Raw genomic sequence first — 26,612 nt, forward strand, 5'->3', positions numbered from 1 at the left:
TGACAATTATAAATCAAAGGAAAGAGAATGATGTCTCCATGTTTCAAGGAACAGCTCCCCAGGGAGGGTCAAGGAAGACCATCTGCGAGACAGGGACACCATGCCCAAGGGCACAGTGACCAGTGATCTAATCGCATCATGACCTACCTCTGTGCCTGCCTGCCGCCCTTCCTTGCTCTGATTATCCCACTGCTGCAGGCCACCAAGTCTTAGCTGTGCTGCTGGTTGTCCATAAATACTGCCAACCAGTACAAGCTGTTAAAAACCATATCTACCTCCTCATATAACCAATCTCTGTTCTTGCAAGGTAACACCGTTGCACAGCCACTCCACAGAAGCTAACCTATACTAACCTGATGTTAAAAAACAAAACAAAAAGAAAATACTGTTGCATTTTCAGTTGGGCTAAATGCATGCATGCAAGAAATGCTCTAAGCCTGGGCTGAGCTTCCAGGAAAACTCACCGCTTACTTTCAGAAACTGCATGGTGCTTTGGTAGGGTCTCACCAGCTAGCAGCTCGGGCCTTGCTATTCTAGGCTTCTGCCCACCAGAAATGCTAAGTGTTTAGCAATTTTTCAGATCTCAATGGGAGCACTCCAGTAAATTCAGCCATTTCAACAAGTAGGCAGGCAACAAACTTGATGCCATGTATTTGTATTTATAACATTTGTATTTAAGCACAGACCTAAGCCCTATTCAGGATCCAACTATAAATCTCATCCTCACACCAGTTAAGCACTTGTAAAAAACTTTAACCAGATGAAATTAGATTATAGAAGAGCCTTTATAATCAGATGTGACATGCAGCTCTGGTAGTATGTATATTGCACAGTTCTATTTAAAGAAGCTTAATCTAAAAATTTTCTTGGTAACACAGTAGTTTAACTTCTATGACTCCTTTAGGCAGTAATTAAGAGTGGCTTCTTAATTATTCAACTTATCTATAATAAACCGGGAAGATTTATCTTTGATTCGTGCCAATGTGACCAATGAAAATAAGCATTTCACATTCAACAGAAAACACATGAATAATTTAATACAATTAATACAAAGTAATTTAATACAGTATTATTTCAGAAGAAGCACAGTAAACTATCTATCTATACATATTGGTAGGTAAAATAGAAATCACAAAAGCCATTTAACCTGAAAGTTTAATTGAAGATTTTTAGGAACGCTGTAGCCAAGAGGACCCCTTTCTACAGGCATGCCATTCACCAGCTACCTGTGCACGGTGATGGAGAGGCTGAGACACGGAGGTTCAATCCCTGCTTACTACTTCTGAAACAACACTTCAGAACTGCCATCTTGCTCCTTTCCATTAGCTGAACTGAAGTTTTCCATTAGCTGAACTGAAGTGGGGTTTCACCTTAGAGTTTGTGGGACGAAAGACCCCAAACGGGACGAAACAATGGCTGCAGCCCCGCAGCTCGGGGATCTGAGAGCATCCCACCAGCGCCTTGCCCAGCTGCACTCCCTCAGGTGCAGGAACCCCACTCAGCCCCCACATTGTGCTCAGACAGACAGTTTTAAATGCTGAGATTTCAACGTTTCCTCTGTGTTGTCTTTTCCTCGTAGCACAACACCAAGAACACTCACTTGCTAAAGGCCCAATACTCTGAGAGTCCCAGACCTACCACGGGCAGGCACTGGGTGCTCTCTGAGCTCAACTCCTTCACCCTTTGGCAGTATGACCCTGACCACCAAACACCGTAACAGGGATTTACTAACATTTCACTTTAATGCAAGCGATTTTCTATACCAAGCCTCCTAAATGTCGCATTTTTGAAAGTCTACCTTTTTTTTTTTTTTTTTTTGGGGGGGGGGGGGGGGGAGGGGACAGAAAGAGCCTTTTTGCATGAAACAAGATTGTCTACAACCATTGTATTCTGAGCAAAAATCCCTTTTCATTTCACCATTTTGAAATTCAGCATTTTGGTGGCATGCAAATCAGAGTGAAACACACGAGTAGTAATGTAATATTTCTGTATTTTGCCACATTATGCTAATTTTCCAAAAAGGAAATAATCCAGAATCAACTGGGAAGGCATGTTTAATCAGGATTAAAATATCAATTGTGCTTCAGAGTATGGAAAGTTTTATAAAATGGCAACTCACCTTTGAGGTGACAGTAATCAGAAAGAGAAAGAGGCAAGTAAAGAAACCCATACCAGCTGTAAGCAATCAAAGCTGTGAGTTTGTCCATTCACAGCTTCCAACACCAGGAACGACAAAGTGAGTACAACCAGAAAGCACAGGCTGAGAGCACATCAACTGATTAAAGAGGCAGAATCAACCCAGCCCTTGGCAATAACTGCTATTACGGCTGTAAATATATCAAAAAGAAGCAATATAGGCAAAAAACTGTTAATGGGAAGTTTGGTACCTGACGCTATGAAAGTCTTCAATAGTGTTCTTTAACAGCATGGCAGCTTTTCTGCAGCATAGCCAGACTTCTAGGCAATTGCTGAGAAAAATGCAATCAGAACTAGTGTCTACCTTACATTTCATGGATATCTCATTAAGATTTTATATTTACACTTGAAAGTCTTATTTTTGAGATCTGACCATACCAGCCATTGCTCCTGCTTAAAATACTGAAAGTCCATGAGGTCTTTAAGGCTTTACGATGACATCACTCAAATACTGCGGTCTGAATTCATGAAATGGTGATGACATTCAGTGTAACCATAACCAAACGAAGGGAAGAATTTATAATACCAAATAAGAAAAGAGTTCTGAGAAGCAGTGTTTGTCCTTGAAATAAAACAGAGAGCACACGTGGAAAAAAAATAAATAAAAAAATCACTATTTTCAAGTCATGGGATGATCCATGATTTCTTCCGCTCTTAGAAACTTGCCTTACCCTCCAGCATCACCAGTCCTCAAAGCCAACACTTTGCAGCTGTGGGAGAAGGTGCATGACCCAGCCCCCAGTTACTCACTGCAATAGCTGGAATTTGTCTGATAACTCTCAGACCACCTTCTTACAGGCAAAGTTCAAGAAGAAAAGAGTAGGTAAACATATGATGGCAGTATATGAAATAGTAACAAAAGGATGAAAAGGGAACAAAAGAAACGCAATTCTACATTTCATTTAACAATCAGATTCCCTCAGAGTCACTTCACCACCACATATAATTTGTGAAGATGGTAAATTTGTCCCAACCTCTGCTCTACAACTGGGCTGTCCTAAAGCTTGTCCATACAAGTAAGCATCAGCTGCATCCTGTAAGAAAGCTCTGGCCAGCATAGGTGGCAGGGCTTGTTCAGGGCTTTGGGACCAGCTGGCCACTCCCTGGCTTTGAGGACAGCTGGGGGTGTCACACAAGCTACCAGAGGATGCACAGTCACTCTCCTCCCTTCTCTTCCCTGGCTTTGGGGGCTCTCCCCTCCTCCCCACCTTTTCTTACCTGCCATTTCTGTTGCTCCTGAATTAGCACATTCCTTCCACTTCAAGATCAGTTGGCTTGTTTCTCTCTCTCCCTCACACACACACACACTAACATGAAAACTCCTGAAAACCTTTGAAGTCACATATCATGAGATATAGTTGTTCTAACAGAGATTCTGCTAAATTAGGTTGCTGCCACCACAGCAGAGTGTGTGCCATTCACAAGAGTCTCACTCGCTCCCACTTCTTTCTATGGTAAAGAGCTGTTACTGTTGTATTTACTGCATAGAACCTGTTTGGAAAAAAATAAATAATCCAATTAGAGATGGATTCACAACAAGCTGGACTTCGACCCTTAGTTTTGACTTTGCCTGTCTTTTGTTTGTTTGTGAAGCCCTGTAATTGTTTATATTCAATATAAATTGAATCTGCAGCATGCAAAACCTGGACTCTGCAGACTCTGTAGGTAACCTAGGGTTAGAGGTTAAAAAACATTGACATCATGACAAATTGCTGTAATTTGAAGAATAATCTGAAATCCTGCTGGGACACAATTGAGTCTGTGAGCCTAGTTGTTAATGATAATAAAAGCTGACATAGTAAAAATGATAAAATTAAAGAGAACACCCAGTAATATAAGTGCCTCCAGCATATGACATTGACGATCCAGTTAAGAGGGCTGGTAAAAATCTCGTTGGCAAGTATCTTACTGCTCCACTTCCAGTTTCAGAGAGCTTCACTTGTTTGGGGAAACACAATGACTGTGGGCTTTTGTCTTTTCTTGCTTACTTGCTCTCTGTTTGTCATCACTTTAAAAACATGCAGTTTACATAAGGACTTCAGTAATGCAAGGTCATAATTCTACTTTCCTGATTAGTTTATATCTATGTAGCAATAGATAAAAACTGTATTTTTAATGTATTACACCCATGATACATTTCTCCGTGTCTTTGACATACCATAAACCAGCTGGCAACATAAAATATAAATTGGCTAGCAATAAGAACAGATGAATCATTAATTACTCTGTACCAAAATGAGAAAGATCAGTTTTACAGTATTAAATGGCATGTGTAGCTGGTAATTAAAAATTATATTTAAATAAAAAGATCTCGATAAGCATTATTTAGAACACTATTACATATTTTTACTTTAAAATATTAATATTTCTCAGGCAGAATTTTAAAGTCTGGGCTACTGAAATTTGCTCTGGCTTTGCTTCTTTATTTTTTACTCTCGACCAATACCTAGATATTATGGATTACTGCATATCTTTATAAACATTGTAAGATTTTTATTAAAATTTCACACTGAATTGTATTTTTCACAGGCCTCACACTTCAGCTTATTATTCTCAGCTTTGCAGGATCAGGGTGTAATGTCTTCTCACAAAGACAATTTAGAAGACAAGTAAACCATATGCTGCTAATGGTAAAAAACAAAACAAAAATAACGCTCCCCAAACTAAAGCAAAGAGAACTCTGACATCTCTTCTTCTGATGGTATGGTCAAATGGGGTAGAAGGTAGTCACATCAAGAATTGCCTGTACAATTGGAAAATGAATACAAGAGAATAGGTAGATCAGCTAAACCCAAGAAACCGCTTGGATTTGCTTCAGAAGTGCAAGAAGACTCAGATCCATCCTTTGGACCGGATGCTGTGATGAAGACTACAACAGTAACACCACCAACACTGGCTTGCTTCCAAACCTTTGCCAGCTTAATCCCTAAAATAAGCACTCAAAATTGAAGATCGCAAGGTTAAAAAATGCTATGTCTTTATTCATAATTAGCAGCCAACTGCTACTGCTACCCTATCTTATCGTATAGAAAATGAATGCAATTGATCTCTGCCTTTGAATGGCAAATCGCATTTGCAATTATCTCCAGGGTGGGTTTTTTCTTTTTCTCTCTCTCTCTCTCTATTTTATTTTATTATTATTTTTTTTTTTACATGAATGAAAGCTGTGCCTGGGGATCAAAAGCTGCACACTCAGCCTGTTATCTTCATCCAGAGGATTCTGAAGGCACTGACTGGTACACAAAAATCCAGTATCCTTTAACACACTTCTATGTTGCACAACATGTAGGTGTTATTTTTGATTACTACTTAATCAAAGAAGTTCTTATATTTCTACTCATTCTCTTAAATATTTAGCTTATTCTCATCTGCTAGGTAGCTTGTTCTCATCAGCTAATTTCTCCTAAGATCTTGTCTTCCTTCTGCTCTTTCCACATCCAGCAGCTTCTTACTGACACCTGCCAAAGTAAGCATCCAGGTTGAGCCGACCAATTTTCTTCTTGTGAAAGTAGGATTTTTTATTTTTTTTTGATGAAGTAGGAGCCAGAAAGGAAATGGCTTCCAACTGCCCGTCTCCTGAACAAAAAGGGGAAATGCTGTCCAAACCAAAATATTTGCAAATCACGTTTTCCTTCAGGGCACGCAATCCAACCATATCACAGCAGCTACGGAAAAGCAGCAGGAAGCCCTTCACTGGTGTGAGGCACGTTGAAGAAACAGTTCAAAGGCAACTTCATGAAAGCCACGAGTCCCCAGGATAAGCTGAATGCTCATTTCTTCACCCAAAGTGCTGTCATTGATCATGGGGCTGCCCAGTTGGTGTCTTTGAAGTGCTGCAGGCTTTTCACAGAGATACTAAATTTCCTCCACTCAAACTGTTTAAGAGTTCCAGGTTCAAATTTTAAAGTAATATTTCAAGAGGACTATTTCCAATCTAGAAATTGGAAAAAGTGTCAGAAAAATGTATGCAGTCATGTGTTGTGAATTGGCACACAATTAATTATAATGAATACTGCTCCCACTCTGAACACCATAGGGTATGGGAAGCAGACCTAGTTATTTGGTTTGTCAAGAGAAGGTGAATCACGTTACTCAATTTTCATTTTCACTAACAATAAAGTATTCTAAATACAAACTTATTTTAAAACCATACCACAACAGAGCAATCCTAATTATACAACGTTGATATGTGCTTTGTTCTACTTTGTACATCAGATTTTTGCAGCCCTCTGTAACCAGGCTTTAACTGGTTTTCTATCACTAAAAAGCAGCGCTATACAAACAAACAAATGAAGGCTCCACACTGATCCCAGTCCTTATTTCCCTTGGACCGTCACAGACTTCACAAAGGAGTCCCTCGTAAAGCAGGCTGACTTTGTAGGAACTTTTGCACAGATCAGATTATGCAAGGCTGGGGCCCTGCTTGCTTTGTTCTTGTACGAATGAGCATCTGCTTTGGCACACTTGGCACTAAGCCTGCATTTCTAAAATTCAAGTGTTTTTCTGGGCACATCCCCAGCCCCTTGAAGAGAAACAACGATGGAAAAACTGCAGAAGAGTGACATAGTTTCTTACTTCAACGGTATCACTGCTTTTTGAAAAACACCATAGGTTCTTAGATAAGATGTAAAATTTATAAATTTACTCCTCCCAAACCCATCAAAAACCACAACCAACTCTGGAACACAAATTATGCTCAATTCAACTGCACTACAGGTTAAAGGAGAATATCCAGCACATAAATTAAATATATATATATATAAAAGAAAAACTTTACAAAGATATTTTAAGAACCAAATCATAACGTCGGATGAAAGATAGAAAATAAATTCTAGCAAGTTCTACTGTATTTCCACAGAAACTAGTTACAAGTCCAAAAAATGGAGCTAAGAAAAGATGACATAAACACACAACACGAGGTCTCATGAGTATTTTTGCAGACTTGGCATTAAGACATTAGGGCATCTAAGGAAGCAGCTAATCTTCACTACACCAACAGATTCTCTCTAACATAGCCTTTCTGACTTTCAAATCTTGTTCCACATATTAGGGATCAGAGAAACATATTTTGAAGAAAATACGTAATTACATTAATGTAAGTATATAATAATATAAAATATTAAGAAAATATTTTAAAGAAAAAATATTATAAAATTTATATAAATATAAAAAATATTATAAAATTTAAGAAAATATTATAAAGAAAAAATAGCTTTAATTTTAATGATTTTTGAAAAGCTGAACAAGAAACAGCTGAATACATCTGATATTTTCTAAAGAAGATTCAGACAAAATGAGCCATAGAAGCATTACTCTTGCGTAATAAGAGTACTTAGGTATTCCAGCGTTCATTGCAAATCCATAAAACACACAATAAATTTAGATTTTCTAACCATCTCAATGACACATATGTACCTGGATTTACAGTTCCCATTGGGAACTTAAAGAATGAAAAAAAAATAAAAAAGCCAAAGCAAAACATGACATGGCTTTTTCATGACACGCCAGCACATCTATGAAATATTAAACAGCTCAACAGAACAACTCAAAAGTTATTTTCCATTCTTAATGCAAACACCGCAGTTTTAGAAAGTGGCTGTCTCCAGGTTTCAAAGTGCACCTGACAACTTACAGCCTAGGGGTCAGGCTTGGCTTTTATTAATCCAAGGAACGCCTCTTACTCCAAATCAGCTGCACTTTCAGAAGGTTTAGGAGAAATCATTTGAACACCACCATCAATATTTAACACCATATGAAACTTCATCTTCATATTAAAACTGGGCATATAAAAGTGCACGTGGGAGGTAAATGGGCATTATTTCATACTGTAGAAAAATCTGAGATCTTCACTGCATGCACACATTTGGAACTTGGCTTTTATAGCTTCTAAATTAAACAGTGGCTTGTAAAATGATTGGAAAATGCAGAAGTTTTGAGGACAAATCGGGAAGGAACAGCTCTCAACTGTCATGACTAAAAATAGATTTCAACAACTTGTGAACAGAAAACGTGGCTGTAGGTGGATTTATCAGTTTCATATCATATTAGCAAGGCTTTTGTCTGTCATTTTTAAAAATATGCTGAACTTCAAGTAAACTTTAGTCAGGAGTTCAGGACATGACCCATTTTTAGGATGCACCTGACTTTATACTGAAGATGTGTATTATCTAACACAACACAAATAGGCCAGTGCTTCTGTTCTAGTTCTTTTTGTTATAACTAAAATCAGCACAGACTAAAATTAATACACAGAGCAGATAAAGAAAATAGAAGTTATTACCATAGCAATACTCAAGAGAGACAATCAGGTCACACAAACTGGAAAAAAAAAAGCACAAGTGTCACTTAGAGATATGATCAGCTCAGTGACTGCAAAAACAACTGTGCATTGAGCAAATAACCACTATGTAATGAAGGGAAAAGGTGTTTAGCAAACATGTTCAAAAATACAAATTCAGTAACACATGCTACCACAGTACTACTAAAGCATAAGACAACGTACCAGAAAGCCTCTAATGGACCTTACCTGTGATCTGATCATTTTAAGCAAAAAATTAATAACTTATTCATAAAACTTCAGTAACAGAAAGGTAAGGAGCTGCCAGTATCAATTTAAGTCTATAAACCAAAGCTGTTCATGTTTAAGCCCACAAATGTAAGTCAAATGCCATTTTCTTCTAGAATTACAATATGCTTAGTAAGGCATGAAGAACTGAAGTGTTTTTCATCGTATATATGATGTAGCACAAGTTAAAGAGCAAAGTTTAGCCATGATTCTCAATTTTCTTGTAATCATAGCTGATAGTAAAAGAAAAAGACCAAAAAAAAAAGTGAAACTGAATATCTGTTGCAACTACAAGCCCTAATGAATGTCCCTGTTAGTGGCAGCGTGTGGACAGGTAGCATGTGGATGGTGACACCGAGATGCCCTTTCTGTTCTTGATGGAAACAGCTTATGGGATTCCTGAGGCAGCTTCTGCTGGCCCCTTCCCCTCTCCCACTTCCTTCATTGCTTCTCACTTCTGTTATAATGGCCAATTTACCAAGTTATAAATTAAAACAAACAAACACAAAAAATCTCTAGTTTCATTTAAAAATAAAAATAAAACACACAAAAAGAACAGGACTACACCACTACTTGTATATAACTAAACTGTGCCAGCTCTTTAATATGCTTCTTGTCCAGTATGCTATGTTCTCATTCCCCAGTCACCTTCTATTTGTATCTTTCAGAAAATCAGCCCTAAGGGATACAACATCTGTATGCTCTGCAGTAACATTCATGCATCACCATTCTCTTACATAATACTGCTGTGGTATGACAAAGTTTCTAGCTCTGTGAAGTACAATGTCAACAAGAAGCACATGAGGAATTTACTCTTCATGTGCAGCAGTTTCTTTTTTAAACAGCTCTTATTCCCTTCACCAAAATGAGACTGAATATGGCTGAGCATGAAGATCAAAAGTCCAACACTTGCAACAGCAGGTATTATTGGGATCTGTGAATAAGAACAAACAAATAATTAAATAAATAAATCAGCTGTATGTGGTCAAAGACCCCTGTAGCTAAGCATCCATCAGGAACCAGAACCTCAACACGCCCTGTGAAAAGCAGGGGCAGAGCACAGAGCCCTCTCCTGGACTCCAGCCACGTGTAGGTCAGGAACGACCTCAGAGTACAGCTTTTGGATTTCATTCTGTCTCTCCTGGATCTTTCTTCCATGAATGGATGTAATTGTTTTTAAGCATGTGACAGTTATTAATGTGTTAATTTCCTTGTGGCAGGAAAGTCCACCAAGTCCTCTGTCAGGACATTTTGAATAGTGTATAGGGCACTTACACATGAGCAACTTTGGCCCAACTCATAATTATATACATTTTAATCAGAAAATAGAAAACTGGGGGTGTGTCCATTTTTGGAACAGAAATACTTTTCAGTTAGAGCATCTCAGGGTTTAATACAGGGCTTTTTAAATGCAAGATCAGTTAGCGCCTTTAAGTCTGAATATTACCATACCGCAACTTTGGGTAAGAAATGGCAACATTTGGCACTTTACCAATCCTAACAAGAGCAGCTTGCCTCACACAGAAACAAGATGTGACCACCCATACATGGACCTCACATCTGTGGAGCAGTCACAGCCAGCCTTGTTCCCTGCTCTAGCGAGAGCCGTTTGTGTCTGCGTGGCCGTGACCTTTCTGATCGGCTGGGTTCATGCTCGCGTTGCGAAGCACTTGTCTCCTCGGGGCTACATGAGGTGCCCTTGTGACACAGTGTTTAGCCTTTTCAGGTCAAAGCACTTGAAAAGCTGTGGAAGTTGTGCTGCACCACGCCAGAGGGTGCTGCAAAAGGCACAGGCGCAGCAGTAGGTCAGGCTGGGGCACGCGAAGATGCCAGGGACAGTGCTGAAGCACTGCCAAGGAGAAGGGAAGCGAACTTGCCACGGTCCATGGGTTTGCTCTATCCTGCTCACTGTGCTCAAGTAGCGCTAACCACAGAGCGAGAGTGTGGGGCTGGGTGCTGCCGCGCCACTTCGCTGCTGCTAAGCTGTTAGCACTGCTCCTGCCATGGTTTTTGTCTTGGACAGCTAGTGTGCTCCTACAAAATGTCCAGAAATGGTTCGGCGGGTGCCTGTGCCAGGGACGGTTCCCAGTGGGCAGTCTGGATGTGCCATCCAGCTTTCCTCGGGAGGGTGAAAGGGTTTGTGTACTCTTCTTTCTAAGTCCCTTGGCTGTAGAACCAAAGCAGAAATCCTGGTCCTTTTTATTTACTAGTTCTGTCCTTTACAGCTCCAGCTGAATCCCTTGCTCAGCATGAGCCAGGAGTTCAAGGCAAGATCACACCCCTTCCTATACTTTCCTTCCTTTCACGGAAGCAAGGTCCAAGCATGCCCATTCACTGACAACAGTTTAAGAGTAAAGAATCATAAGAGCACTGTTATCTATACCAAAGTACCAAATGAATTAAGTGGACCAAATTGGCTCTAATTGAAAAGATTTAAGGGGATCACAGTGGAGATGCATTCACCCAGCTCACTTTTCCCAGTTCAGATATTTCTGTTCATTTCTCCCATCCGTGTTATTCCATATCTCTTCACATGACAACAATTTGTATTGCAGTGCAGTGTTCCAGTGTTCACTTTTACTCTTGTAATTTTCTTGTTGCACCATCAGATGGTGACTCAAGCTGATTATCAAACAACATGCTCGTTAAACCTTGTCATTAATCCCTACAATGAAATTCTTGAATTACTATCAGACAATGTGAGACCCACTGTTGAGAATCACGACCATTAGAGCTCATAAAGCAAATGGGATGACAAGCATGCCTTCAGAGCCACTTTGGAGCTGGCTCGGTAGCTTCACTGAGCTCTTTGCAGAAATCTGTTACAATTTACAAAAGGATTCTCCACAAAGGCTTTGGGTTGCCATTCTCATGTCTTCTGATTTTCAGGGTACGTTGGGGCAAGGCATTTTCCAGAATTATTTTCCCCACTGTAGCCCATAGGCTGAGGGAGTAGAAAGGCAACTGATAGCTGCGATGATCTGCAAAAAACTATTCAATATAGAAAGATCTTGGTCAAAACGGCAGTGAACAAGCCAGAAGGATAAACGCTATGGTTCTTTAACAAGATGAAAATCCCCTCTGCTAGTACAGAAGTGGAACAAAATCAATAGCTATACAGAAGTCCCCAGAGCTGTCTTGCTTTGCAGCTTATGTGAGACGAGAGACTACTACCTTTGCCTTAAGTACTTTTTTTATGACAACTACAAAACTTACAGCATTGTACTGCAGTTGTTTTACACATACAGATACATTTGGAAATGTTTTAATTTCAACCATTTAACAAATGCAGAGCTCATTAATACTTTCCTGAAAACTTTCCTTTTTCTGTACCAGGTACTGTGGAGACACACAACTATCTATCCACTGTGTAATTTTTTAAATCATTACACGACCTCATGAACAGGAAGAGCTGTGAGGAGTTGCAAGAGGAAGGAGGGCAGACTCATTAGTAAAAATAAAGAGATGGAGACATAAAGGATCTGAATTACAAACCATAAAAATTATCATAAAAGCTCATACAGAAAAACAAAGATTAATATGCATTTGACCAAAAGCAAATGCTGCATCTTGGTTCCACCAGTACACAGATGTCACAGCTGGAATGAAACGAATCACTTCAGCTTCCTGGAGTCAAATTAAAAGGTTAAGTACATGTACTTAAAAAGGAAAAAAAAAAAAAGGGGGGGGGGGGGTAGGCTCATATTTTAAAATGTGGAAAACTCTCTATTTCCGCTAATGCTCCCTGTCTGTGTCCTCTGCAAAGAGCAAGAACATGCCAAATATGCATGCCTGCTGTCTCAGTTTGTCTGCAGGGGCTGGTAAAAACTACACAGTAAGAAATTGTTTTGGTCCTCTTCAGCCTTGACTCACCATTAGGCATTGATGTTTCAGTGCCCAGACCGCATAATCAACATTAATCTCCAATCAGGATTCTCAGCTCTTCAGGTTCAGGCTTGTCTTTGGCAATCTCACTATTCACCTCCTCTCCCACCAGCACTACTCATTATGGCTGATAGCATAATTTGCTATGCTAATGCCTACTGTAAAAGCAGTAAACATGGCTTTTTTCCAAAAGACAAGAAGGAAGATTATAAAGTCATAATTCCTGATCTTCTCATAAAATAGCTGTCCAGGCACTCTGTTCTCCATCTGCTCTGTGGTTATCAATCTGTGATGCACCACCTCATAGCAAGGGCTCAAGCTGTGAGGGAGGCGCCATGTCAGATGAAAACAGAAACACAGAATTCTCCTACCTGTGCAGTTTTATAAGGCTGGAACAGTGTTGGTCATGGTTTTGTAAACCTCTTCAAACAGGTACGATTATATTTAAGTAAGGGCACAAATTCGTAAGCAATTTCAGTTACCTAAAATAGCCAGAATATTTAAGTCGGAGCTGTATTCCTTGCAAGCTTAATCTAAATTATGGTAGACTACTTAATTTTTCTGATTAAATCTCCACTCAACACTATAGGTGAAACCAGATCCTACCTTATTAACTCTCACTGTTTTACATTGCTCCCAGCTTCCAAACATGGTGAATACCAACATTTTTGTTTTAAAAAGACTTTTTTTGTGACTCAGTACATCTCATGTTGCCTTGGTTAAATGGCAATGGCAATGCTTCTGTTTCAGCTGGCACAGTAAATACATAGCTGCTGTTTGTTCTATTAAACAGGCTGAAGCCTCGCAGTCTGGGCTTTTGTTTTGTAATCACTCAGACAGGAGAATGAGAGGACAGATTTCGTTATAAATATTAGGAAAATACTTTAATTCACGCTTTCAAAGCTAAATAGGCCATAAAAAATAAAGACCCCAGTTATTCCCCATTCCCTCTCCAGAACCTTCTAATTAATTTTCCATAATAAAAGGAAGGTTAAAGATAGGGTAATTGGCAAAAAACTTTACTGCTGAAAGACAGAGTGGTCTATTATGCCCCCAGAAAATACACCTTGCATGACCTCTTTTCAAGCAAGAAAGATGTATGAACAACTCCTGATTCCATTTTAATTGATGCTCTCTATGCAGTACTGCCCTGCTCATCTTACTTTTGTGTTTGTAAGCTTCTGCACATAGCAAGCTTTCTCATACGCAATACCAGTCAGCATTTCTCTGAGCTCTAAAAGTCAGTATTCACAGCCAGCCATTGCAGCTCATTCACCGAGACATTCACAGCAACGCTAATTTCTTTTTTTCCCCCCAGAGATTCAAAACTAAACTCTCAGATAAAGTCTAAATAACAGCTTTAAAAATATATATATAAAAAAATCAGAAAATCTTGAACAAATGGATTCCAGAAATTAACTAGACTTGACATTTCCAACGTCTGTTACCTGTATACACATGTAGAAGGCATCCACTTCCAGGTTTCCCAAAAAAGCTGCGAGACACTGGGAATCGTGGCTATTTCATATCCATTTAGTGGTGTTTCTACTTAGCGCGGTTATTCTTTTGATTCTATGAAGATCAATGGAAGAAAGATTCAGACCGATGGGTTTCAGTGATTCCAAGATTCATAAGCAAGCCCCAGGGTGACTTGGCCTGACCTTCTGAACATACTGTGCAATTTTTAGCAAAGTAAATTAGATTGGGCAGGGCAGCAGGCTAACGCATCCGTTCAGCTTCCAGTGCCTTTGTATTACTCTGGGTAGCTCTACCTCTCACATTCTTTCTTGCTAACACGCTGATTTTTCATCAGTCACTTACCTGAAGAGACACACCATCCATCATCCACTTACCAGTTACAAAATAACATTTTTTTTGTTTAGCCATTAAAACTGTTATAGATTATCTACGGTTTTGTATTGGGTTTACGTGACAAGGGTTTGATAGCGGGCGCCTGCAGGGGTGGCCTCTCTGAGCAGAGCCCAGCAGCTGCCCCGTGTCAGAGCAGAGCCAGCTCCAGCCAGCTCCAAAGGGACCCACTGCTGGCCAGAACCAAGCCAGTGAGCAACGCTGGTTGGGCCTAAGGAAGAGCAGATTGAAGAAAGTGGAAAAAAAAAAAATGCTGTGCAACAGCAGCTGGGAGAGAGAGGAGTGAGGGAATGTGAGAGAACCAGCCCTGCAGACCCCAGGGTCAGTGCAGCAGGAGGGCAGGAGGTGCTCCAGGCACACAGCAGAAGTCCTCCTGCAGCCTGTGGAGAGGCCCCTGGTGGAGCAGGCTGTCCCCCTGCAGCCCATGGGTCCCACATGGAGCAGATCTCCACGCTGCAGCCCGTGGAGGAGCCCCCAGTGGAGCAGGAGGATGTGGCCTGGAGGAGGCTGCGGCCCATGGAGAGCCCCCACAGGAGCAGGCTCCAGGCTGGAGCTACACCCGTGGAGAGGGGCCCACGCAGGAGCAGGGGTCTGGGGAGAGCTGCCGACCATGGGGGACCCGTGCTGGAGCAGTTTGCTCCTGGGGACCCCATGGTACAGACCCATGTGGGAGCAGTTCTTGAAGAGCTGCTGCCTGTGGGAAGCCCACACAGGCTCAGTTCGGGAAGGACGGCATCCCGTGGGAGGGACCCCACGTGGAGCAGGGGCAGAGAGGGACCGTGAAGGAGCGGCAGAGATGGAGCATCAGGGACTGACCGCAGCCCCCATTCCACTGTGCCACTCGGGGGCAGGAGGTGGAAGAAGGTCTATGGGGGGCAAGGTATCTTTAGTTTGCTTTTAGTTCTCACCACTCCAGTTTGTTACTAATTAGCAATAAATTACATTAATCTTCCCTACGCCTAATTTGCTTTACCAATGACAGGAACTGGTGAGCGATCTCCCTGACCTTATCTCAACCCATGAGCTTTTTTTCCATCATATTTTTCTCTGTTTGTTCTGTGAAGGTAGGGGAATGAGAGAAGAGCTGTGAGATGCTTAGTTGCACATTGGTGTTAAACCACGACATTTTGACCCATTTCTATCATCTCCATGTCAGCATATTCACATAGTTCTATGTGAGCTACTCAAGAGGGACTCCCTTTTTATTATTATTATGTCTCTATGATTACATTTAGCTCATTTTTTCCAAACTAAGACTTTTCATCATCAACATTAAAGATTTTTTCTTCCTTTTTTTTTTTTTCTTCCAACTGTGGCTGATTCTATCATATTTAATCATTCCGCTTCTTCCAGCTAAAATCTCCATCTGCTAAAATTTATTCTCACATTTAACTGTTTTAATTCCAGAAATTATGAAAATTACTTTGTTTTATTTTCAGATAAACAATTTGTTTTAAAAAAAGTTATTGAAAAATGTGATTATGCTATCTTCATTTTCAAGGTCATGAAGTTAAGTGGCAGTCCTGTAACTACCTTGATTTATTTTATCGCCTTGCAAGTAGTCTCAAAAAGCTCTTCATACAGAGAATAATAAGATTATGCAAGCCGTCTTCAACTGAATTGAAGAATTCATGATATCGTCCCACCTGTGAGAGAAAATGGCTTCAAGAAGGTAGGGATAAATCTGGTTATGTCTTCTTATTGGTACAGGCTTTCTAGTTTTCTTAAAAGTGCAGGCTGAGTCTGCATGCTGCCTCACGATCAGATGAAGCTCACCAAAATCTGTGTTGCTATAACATATTTAAAGAAGCTGCCAGGATGAACTTCCAATTTATAGAGCAAAACATCATTAGATCTGAATGCAAAAGCCATCCTTGAATTCTAAAGTCAGCACTCTCCTACTACACAAAGGTAGTTCTGAACAGTTACAAGAGGCCTCTAGGGCACTGCTGAGCATGACAGTGAAAAAAGTGAAAGCTGAAGCAGCTGAAGTCTGTACTGTGCAATGGTGGCTTTTAGCATTTGTACTTTACTAGTGCCTAGAGATTCCTGTGATAGACCAGAGCCCTTTGCACTAGGCACCACACAGAAAAAAACACTGTAAATCTTCCAGGAATTACATCTCTTAAACTCATTAGAACAATACTTCAGTGTAGTCACTATTGCCACTTAAAGCTTAAACTGCAAATAGGGCTTTCCACTCTGACAAATAAATACGCAGATTCTGCATGCTAAAACCTGTCAGCAGACCCAAAAGAAAACTAGTAATTTCACAGAAGACATAGCCAGAAGATAACTGGAAAAGAGATAGTAAGAACTTGGGATCAGTTCCACAGGACAAATTCAAAAAAGGAAATCAGAAAGTTGTATACAGATAACAAATTGGTCTCCATTATGCAGAAGATCAGATTAAGGTATATTCCACCCACATTACAATGCTCTGCAGAGACAAACAAACTGGCTTAGATGCCACAAACAGTACAGAGCAGCGTTCAGCCTGCTCTAAGCAGCACAACTGTGGAAATGGAAAACAAACCCAAAAGAGTGCAGCAGGCTAAAATGGCTCTTCATTTATGGGATTATAGCTTGGATCTCCCTGCAGATCACAGTTCTGCACCATGGAGCCAGATCCATGATGTCCCCAAGCTGCCTTACATGTTTTGAATTCTTACCAGACAAAGGGCCCAAGTAGGAGCAAATACATCTGCAGACCATCACCAGACTGCAGAGTTGGTGTCGCCAGCAAGGATCTGGCTTCCTCAACCACAGCATCTTGTCTGCAGCAAAGAACAAGAACCACTGCTGGCGAGAAACAGAACCCACCTGACCAGGAAGAACATCTCTGTAAGCAGGCTCGCTACCCAGATGAGGTGGCTTTAAACAATTTTTTCCAGGGAACGGGGACCAAGGCCCTGAGGCGTGAGCAGAAGAGTTTTACAGTTGTGGGCAGGGGTCTGTTGCAGGCTTCCTGATGAAGTGGAGGGTTTCTAACCACTTGCACATCTGCTGAGACAACACCACAGCACTACACTGCCAGGCCAAATTCTTGCTCTGCATTGGTGACAATTTCCTCATACAAATGCTGCAGGGGCTCGCTAGCAGTAACACTGCATAAGCTGATGCTCACAAAGAGGAGAGAACTGGCAAAGGAACCTTGTCCAACAGCTTGGGTCGCATGGACCTCAAGAGGAATGAGTTGAAGATGTAGAGGAGCACTGGAAAGGTGGGCAGCAAACCAGGAGGAATTTTAGAAGAGCTGATTTAAGCCTATTCAAGGGAACCGTAGGATAAAATCCCAGGAGAGCTCCCTGATTTTTAAAGAAACTTCACTAAGAGTTCAGGAAGGAATGAAACCCTTGTGCCGGAAGACCACCAGTTTTGGCACAAGGTCCTGTTGGCTTAGGAAGAAGCTTTTTGGTTAACTAAAAAAGGGACATGAAAACGTGGACAGGCAAAAAAAAGAAAGAGTACAAAAGCGCTGCTCAGGAGCCTGGGGACAAAATCAGGGAGGCTGGAGCTCACCTGATGACAGAGCTAGGGAGAGACACTTCAGGTAGCACATTGGGAAGCCATGGGCCTTCCAGCTGCAAAATGGAGTTCAGAGAACGCGTGGGTGACAAACAGGGGATAGAACCTCGTGACGGATGATGAGAGAAAGGCTCAATGTCGTTTTGGTCTTGATCTTTACAAGAAAAGTGTCTGTAGATACTGAAGCATGCTTCAAGTGGAAGGCTGGTCTAAGTAACATGTAAGTCTTTTCAAACCAACACTTCTGTGACTAAACCAGCAAGCCAAATAATGAAACCTTTCAATAACATGCTGAAGCACAGTAAAGGACTTCTTTTGTAATCACTGTGTACTCCCTAGTTTTCCTTTTACTGACTTCATACTGAAAGCTAGACACATCCTTTAAAGAAATATTCTTGGGGGATTTGATGTATAATTTACTTGCTCCAATTACAGTTGTGCATCAGTATGAGCAAGCCATTTTGAAATAAAGTTCTGAGTCTGTTATTCTCTGCAAATTACAATCAGAGATACAGACTGCCTCATCAATCAAGGCAAGTCTGAAAAACTATGTTGACAGAAGACTTTAACTGCTCATAAGCAATGATAATTTTGTCCTGTTGCATTGCTTAGCTCCTTGTAACACCGCTGTAAAGGACAAGCAAGCTAGAGCTCCAGCCAGAAGGAATGGGGGAAGCAGGAGGAAAGCGCTGCTCCTGTAACGTTAAGAGGTCTTTTACTACCCTCTCCATCAGGGCATGTGAAATGCGTCCCTTCAGTGCCTTTCTAGAGCCTCCATTGTGCCAGGCGATGTTTGCTCTCCTATGCTTTTCCCCGGGTATGCAATGGTGCAGGAGAAGGTGGTTTTGATTTTAGCACTTACGCAGTTGTCTGTAGCTGGAAAACATAAAATGCGTTCTTTATGCAAGGAAAAACAAGCAAAGCTGCTTTTACTGTGTTTAGAAGGAATGTTTTTGCCTTTTTTTTTTTCCACTGAGAACTCACAAAATATACTCACGCTACAGAAAGAGCGAAACATGAGATGATTGCCTAAAACTATCTTTTTAACTTCTTACACTTGCCAAGATCTAATTATATTATTGAAATCATTGATTTTAAGATAATTTAATTTTAAAATGTCACATGTAAGAACTTACCTACAAACTACTTACTCGTCTCTGTTCTCACCTAACCTGAACCCTAGAGGAAGCCCCATCCCTTCCCCCAGAGCAGTCCAGCAACAGTTGTTTCACACCATCTTGAACAGAATGGCAAGCACCACAGCTGATAACACTGTTCCTTTAGCTTGACAGTTACTTTCTAAAATTAACCTTTCCTATTTAGTTACTTAATCTTCCTACAGCCCAATTATGAAGGCATTTCTTATTGAGCACAGTATTAACTTATAAATATTAATGAAATCATAAACCTTGTCTATTGAGCATGATATTGACCTGGTATTCTCTTAATTATCATTTAAATCTATATAAAGAAAATTAAATTTCTCAATTAAACAGACAAAATCCCGCAGAAAAAAAAATATATATCTATTTTATAAATTAGAGAACATAATTAAGAAAAATGAGTAATATTGAGTTATAATCTTTTTAAAAAAAAAAAACTTTCAAGGCGAGACATATCTACAATAGCTTAGTATCAAATTCTGTGAAGAAAGAATCATTCTGGAGACAAAACCTATTTTTCACTTGGATTTAGACTTCGATTTGGTATTATCCACTTAGAAACTACTTTGTATTTTTCTAAATGACTAAGCTGGATCAAATTTTTGACATTGTAATAGTTATTGATGCATTTTTAGTTTCTTAAAGGAATATTTATGTTTTAAAAGTCACACTGGATTGAATCAATAAAAGCAAATATCATTATTTCTGTGAGGCAATCAAACATGGACAGTAGTAAAAACATCTGCTTCCAAATATTCATACTAACTCAACACTCAAAAGAAAGATGAGATTTCTTCTTCTATCAACAGTATATAAACTCCGAGGCAGCTGTCAATAACACCCCCCACAGAAACCTACATAAAAATCTGGTTATAAACAGACCTTTTCCCCTCAAAGGCAGGGGAAAAAAAAATGAACCAACCCTCTAGCCTCTGTGATACACGAGCCGAGTTTTAATGCAAAAGTTTGTGCTAGTGAACCTCTGTGAACCTCAGCTTTCATCAGGCAGGCAGATCCTGAAGGTACCAGGGGTTCCCCTAGATTTACACACCATAAACTGCCAACGCATGTTGTGAAATAAGGAAAATCATACCCTAAAAATCACACCAAAATAACATACTAACACAAGCTTCTGACATCTTAGTACTAAGGGGTATAATTCTTAAAGGTTTTTTACTAAAAACAAAATAAAACATTTTCGTGCCAAAAATACTGAGACTATTGGCTTATTTTGAAGCACCTGAAAGACCTCTCTCATCAGACTTCAATTCCCAATGAAATCACAAAAGGACAAAAATCACAAAGATAGTTTTTAGGAACTCAACCAAGACTGCAGCAAAAGGGAGTTTGGATCAGAGCACAGACGTAGATGAGAGACAAGAGGAGGTCAGAGGAGTCTCTTCCTCTCGGAGCCCATCCCAGAGCAGCTCACCACCATGGTGGAGCAGCTTTAGAGACCTGGGTAACAGCTCCAAGTTTTGATTCACTTGACAGCAGTGAGAGCCGATGCACAAACCCTCAATGCTGTACCTCAGTTTAGAGTCCCCTGGTGGAAGAACTCTTCATAACCCCAAAGATCCAATCAGAGACACAATTCAGATCCAGAGAGAAACCACTGTGGCACATTTTCATCAAGCTTCATCTCTCTCATCCGTTGAATTATCCTTCACTTGCCCTGATGCTTAACAACCGTAAGGCTTTTAGTGCAGTGAAACAGAAGGGGCGGCCAAACAAAGTGGCCAGCCAGGAGGCAGACGAGGGCTCCACGGTCACTGAAGGGAACAAAACCAGCCATCACTCCAATGACTGGAAGCACAGCTACACAAAGCTGTACAAAACAATAGCATTTTGTCAGAGCTAATTAGAAAATATCCAGCACTTCCAGCTGTGTGCATCGTGTCCTTAATACACACCCATGAAGGGACGGATACGAAGGGTCTTTGTTGTGTGTACAGGTTGGGACAGAAGGGAATGGGGAAGATCACTCAGATCACTGCCTCGTGGACAGCACAGCATCAGCTTCCCCCTTCCCAAGGGAAACGGGAGGAGCACTTACCTTACAGTGCTATGCTACAAGAGTCCCACACAGAAATTCATCAGCAGCAAAGTTCTCGGGGCCATCAACTCCCAGGCCCAGCATAAAAATATCTTCTAAAGGTATCCAGAGTGCAATACCAACCCTCTGAAATCAATTACAGTGCCTCCCTCCGCAAACAGCGTGAGTCAAGTTCTTACCTAATTGGGTTTAAAGCGTACCTTGTTAGGGCATCACTCATCAACAAATTGTTTGTGCTACTTCTTTGATTGCTAGAAGCCACTGGAAAAGTTACGGCTTTCTCCCTCCTTCCTAGCTCTAAATCCTCATTCTTTCAAAAGCGATCATGATAATATTTCATTTTGATTACATTAAGAGTTCCTACACACTGAAGAATTACTGATTATATTTAAATGATGTATACAGTTGAACAGAGGAGTACCAAATAACCTAATTAAAAAGCATATTTGAATTTACTCCAGTAGCATGTTAGCAAGTAACTCAAATTTTATTTATAGCTTCCAGCCTTTGAGAATTAACAGAATTGTAACCCCAATGCCAACAGCTGCCAAACTAAAATAGAAACCTCTCTGGTATCACAACCTGCCAGGCCACAATACTGCATCTTTCGGATACTGAATAGTCCCTTCCCTTTGACTTGAGTAAAAATAAATTAATGAGTTTGCCATGATTGTTTCTAAGCCTGTTCTTTTTTGTTCAAGCACACAAGCACTGTATCCCTACCACAAGGAATTCCCAATAAGTCCTCTAAAAGCTTTAAATGTACTACCAAAAAATGCAGAATCTGTCAAGCAGACACAGCCAGAAAGTGAGGCTGTGTGTCGTTTACAACAAGTTTCACTTATGAAAAAATATTAAACAAAATTAATAACAATATTTTATACGTGAATCATCTGAATAAGCCAGTAATTAGTTACCATATGTGGCGCATATAGATTATCTCATTTTCGTTCATAAATAGCTCTTAGGGAAGCTCTTGCAGGGTCACCATCTAAGTCCTGAAACAATAAAACACAGGCAAAATTCCAAAATTTTTGCTCCTTATGTGAAAGAAATGACCAACACAACCATCTCCTAATGTGAAACAAGCACACTACCTCTCTAAAATTATCCATCACTTTTACCGGAGGATAACTTAGACTTTCCTGAGTCTCCATGAAGTGAGTGCTGTACCACAGACACATTCGGCTTTGGACAATAATCTTGAGAATTCAGTGGTACCGTGGCCCTGGACTGGATATCTGCACGTGAGCCTGAGTTTAACATTTTTTATAATAGTTATTCTGAGGGAGTATCCCACAGCTTCAGCTTGACAATTGAGCTAGGCACTGCAGAAACATATCTGAAGACATAAACCTTCTCCGAAGGGATCATGGTACAAAAGTTAATTTTAAACTTCCCTAAAAGCTAGTGTCAGGTATAAAATTAGAGGTTCAGAAAAAAGCAAAGACGCTTGATGTATTGTATCAATACACTTACCACGAGTCTAAATCCTGCACTGTATTTAAATAGCATTTGAATACTTAGCTAAATGGAAAGCACTCAAATTATGAGCTACAGCTGTAAAAATAACAGCTGTTCTACTTATTCTTCCTTGAGGATCTGGCTAGATTAACACACATGTAACACTTATGATTTATTCATTGGTTTCTGAGTAGAAACATAAAGTAGCTAGACTGAACTATAAAAAACAGGTTAGTATAATTTCTCCTTTTAACATACTTAAGAAATAGCAATGCACTCCCTCTCAGCTTGTACAGGGCTTTTTTTCTCATTTTAGAAAAGCTAATTTTTGTACGTGATTCAGTTTTCATCACACCAGTGATAGATTAGGACAGGAAAATACAGTCTGCAGCATTTTAAGAATGTCTTGATTCTCAGCTCCTAAATTCAAGTACTGTAAAATCTAAATACAAACTGAAAAAGTTATACCATCATCTGGACAGAAAGCTTTGGGCTTCTCTAAACACACATTCTTTTAAGCTGTTAATTTAAAAATTAATACTGAAATCATTCAGGAGCCTGTTGATGCACTGAAGTGGTTACTATGAGGTTCTACAAGTGCAGTTCTTCCTTAATGCCCTCTTGGCCCATATGGACAAGCCTGAAAGCATCACATGCCTTTAATATCAACTAGATTAGCAAGACTTTGATAAATGCTGACAGACATTGCACTTATGTGACATTTCTCAGTTTTTTACACTCGTGCTTACAATTGGAAGCAGAGGTGCGAGGCTTCTCTAGCAGACATAAGACTCAAAAAGATGTTTTCCATGAAAAAAGAACCCTTCCTTCTAAGCTGCTCTAAGGCAGGTGCAAACGGCTTCAGTGCGCAGCAATTAAATCTCTCTTTCATTTGATTTCTGAAGTTCATTTGGCAAGAAAGAAAGTAAAATCAGCATTTCTCGAAGAACTCTGATCCATTCTCTTGTCACGTTGTAGGCAAGAGTTTTATGATCTCCCTGGCAAAGGCATGATGATTTTGGCTGATACTCAGAGATATCTGGCAAAGGCACCAAGGTTGTTTTTTTTCTTGGAAGAAAATGATTTGCAGCTCCTCATTCTATTGTTTGAGTTCATACAGGATCTCCAAATAAATATGTACTATCTACAAACTAGATTATTTACAGATTGGCCTCAAACAGATTCTAAAATCACATGCAATTTTCCCAGTCTTCTACATGAAGCTATATAGTCCATATGTTCCCAATTTCAAAACAATCCTTATGGAAGTAAACATTTTTTATTAGGTTTTACTAGAACAACATTTCAAATAAATCTCAAGGTCACACCACAGTTGTTTGAGTTAAACATGTACCTTTCTAAACACATTAGAGGTTTTTTGTTTTTGTTTTTTTAACTGGAAAAAGACAACTAGGTAATCATAATGCAAGTTAGGCTGTGTCTACAAAGAGGTGATGCACACGGTGTAGAACAGACTGCGGGATATGGGGGACTGCCCATCACCAGTTACACTATCAGCTGGCATTACAACAGAAGAAAGTTTTAAGAATGGATTTTAGAATACTGGAAGGAAGCACAGAACTGCATTATGGATGAAAACTGTTTATTCAGAGTGAGCAATGGTTGTTGAATCAGCCCCAATTAAGCATGAGAACGTACAATTACAGTGAACAGGTGTACATGGAATAAAATAAAATAAAATAAAATAAAATAAAATAAAATAAAATAAAATAAAATAAAATAAAATAAAGCATCTTAATACACTAAAAATGATGTGTATACACCTAGGTCTTTAAAGTAAACGAGCCAAATCCTTCCAGTTTTCCCTTAAACAAATTCCCAATAAAGCCAAGGACAGCTTGCTTGTTCAGGCCCTTTGCTCCACGACTTGCAGCTTCCAGGACTGCTGCTCCCCACATGGGCTGCCCATAAAACCAAGATCTCTCGTACTGAAAGCAGCGTGAATATTGCATATGCATACAAGTTGTCTTTATGGAAGCAATTCTTCCCTTGCCCAGGCACAAATTACTCCTTTAACACTCCATCACTGTGTCAGGGAACAGGCCTCCCTTTCCTCAGCCTGCATCCGAAAATTTGCTAGCAGGATATCAAAGCAACAGGTGACAGCTTTCCCCAGGAGAAGCTCTAATAATGCAATTGCACCGAGCACAATGTTTCCTACACTTTAATTTTATAAGCAACTCCCCTAGATAGTATAACAATGCTTTCCTAACTTTTATAGATGAAATTACACTAAAGCAAAACTGCAAAATCTCTATCTAGTCTGTTCATCCTCTACATCTGATCTACAACTGAAAAGCATTTTAGAATAGAGCAGAACAGATTGGTTCAGCTGGCAGGGACCCACAAAGATCACCCAGTCCAACTGCCTGACCACTTCAGGGCTAACCAAAAGTATGTATGACTATAGTATATAAAAGGACTGAAAGAAAGAGAATCAAAAAAAGAGTTTTACAGATTAACGTCAGATTTCAATAACAGGTAGAATTATAAGAACTGCTATAAAGACTGTTCCTGAGTGGAGCTTGTTTGTTTTTTATATGAAAACAAATGTATAGCTTCCCAAAGGGCTGCTTTTTGTTGCGAACACCTTCACCTGCCTGATCTCTGATGCTGGACATTTTGGTACCAAGGATCAACTGCTGTGGTACCCCAGTGACTGTGCCAAATAAGGAGGCATAAATGGCTCTGAGTTAGATGTGGCTAGAATTTTCCGTAAAGAATAAGGAGTTTGCATTCTTACAAGGGTGTTACCTACATTCGTTATATATGGCTTTATTGAGCTGCCTGTAAAAAAATCGTGTCTTCAAGAAATGTTTAAATATTTTATAGTCAGTTAAAATGAGCAATAGTTGTAGCCTTAGGCCTGCAGCTTCCATTTTCTGTACGTATCACAAATATAAGTCTTCAGTAGCCTGCACCATCAAAACTGTGCTTTCACAGGACTAGCAATAATGAAAAGAAAGCACGCTGACTGTTAAGTAGAAGTATCAGTGTGATGGACTCATGAAAAGATAACATCCTCTACATGCCACCAGGGAAAAATGAAGAGGCTACCTGAAATAACAGACACGGTTCTAATAGCAAATAAAAAATGAAAAAGAATGAAGAACAGGGAAGAATAAGGAATATTCTAAACATTTATTTATGTAATTCAGAAAAAAAAAACAAACAGCAAAAAAACAAAACAAACAAAAAACATGACTCAAGGAATACAAACATCTAACAGTAGATAAGAACAAAGAAAAATGCAGTATCAAAAGATCTTTGTAGATCAAGCTTAGTTTATTACAATTCTTTTTTTGAGTATCTTACTCAAGACAGTGTTAAAAATAAGAGTTTATTAACCTGTGTGTACCTACAGCACTAGAATGATAACCAGCTTAAATCCTGCACATCTGTTGCTTTATTTTCCCAGTCTCTGAAGGACACTGAGCTTAAACTTTGCCATACACTCACCTCTCACCAGTCAGAGTCTCCTTCTACAGGTGATGGACTGTTTCTTTGTCAAAAGCCAGGGCACTGCACCTGATCTAGGGAAACTGGAGAGGGAACATCTCCCATCAGCTGCCCCAGCACAGCCTGGCAAAGGGCTGCAGAGGTAAAAGCAAGCGTGTCCCGAACTGCAGGCTGGATTTCAGCACGTGGCTGTCATCCCAGCTCCTTCTATCAGCGCCCCTAATAATTAAATACACAACATGCCTGTCATGTTGTAAGTCATCTGAGCTGTAGCAATCACAATTCCTGTTTGAAAAACATAAATCATGGTAACGCAACCTAAGGCCCCCCTGTACAGTCAGCAGCACAAACAGTCGCTCCGCCGCGCTCCGATGGTGACCTCTGAGACTTCAGGCAGAGCCGACTG

At 40.0% G+C, this 26,612-nt stretch overlaps 1 protein-coding gene and 1 long non-coding RNA gene across 4 annotated transcripts in view; both read right to left on the minus strand.

The window, feature by feature from the left end:
• The window catches only part of PPP2R2C (protein phosphatase 2 regulatory subunit Bgamma), a 187,688-nt gene that overhangs the window by 145,998 nt on the left and 15,078 nt on the right, over window positions 1-26,612 (minus strand). The gene's annotated exons all lie outside the window — the stretch shown is intronic.
• LOC121069727 lies at window positions 19,636-21,707 on the minus strand. The gene is made up of 2 exons (XR_005819579.1): window positions 21,263-21,707; window positions 19,636-20,978 (listed from the first exon to the last, which is right to left on the minus strand). It is a non-coding gene; the product is annotated as an uncharacterized LOC121069727 (long non-coding RNA).

The sequence above is a fragment of the Cygnus olor genome, chromosome 4, assembly GCF_009769625.2.
Source record: "Cygnus olor isolate bCygOlo1 chromosome 4, bCygOlo1.pri.v2, whole genome shotgun sequence".
Lineage (NCBI taxonomy): Eukaryota > Metazoa > Chordata > Aves > Anseriformes > Anatidae > Cygnus > Cygnus olor.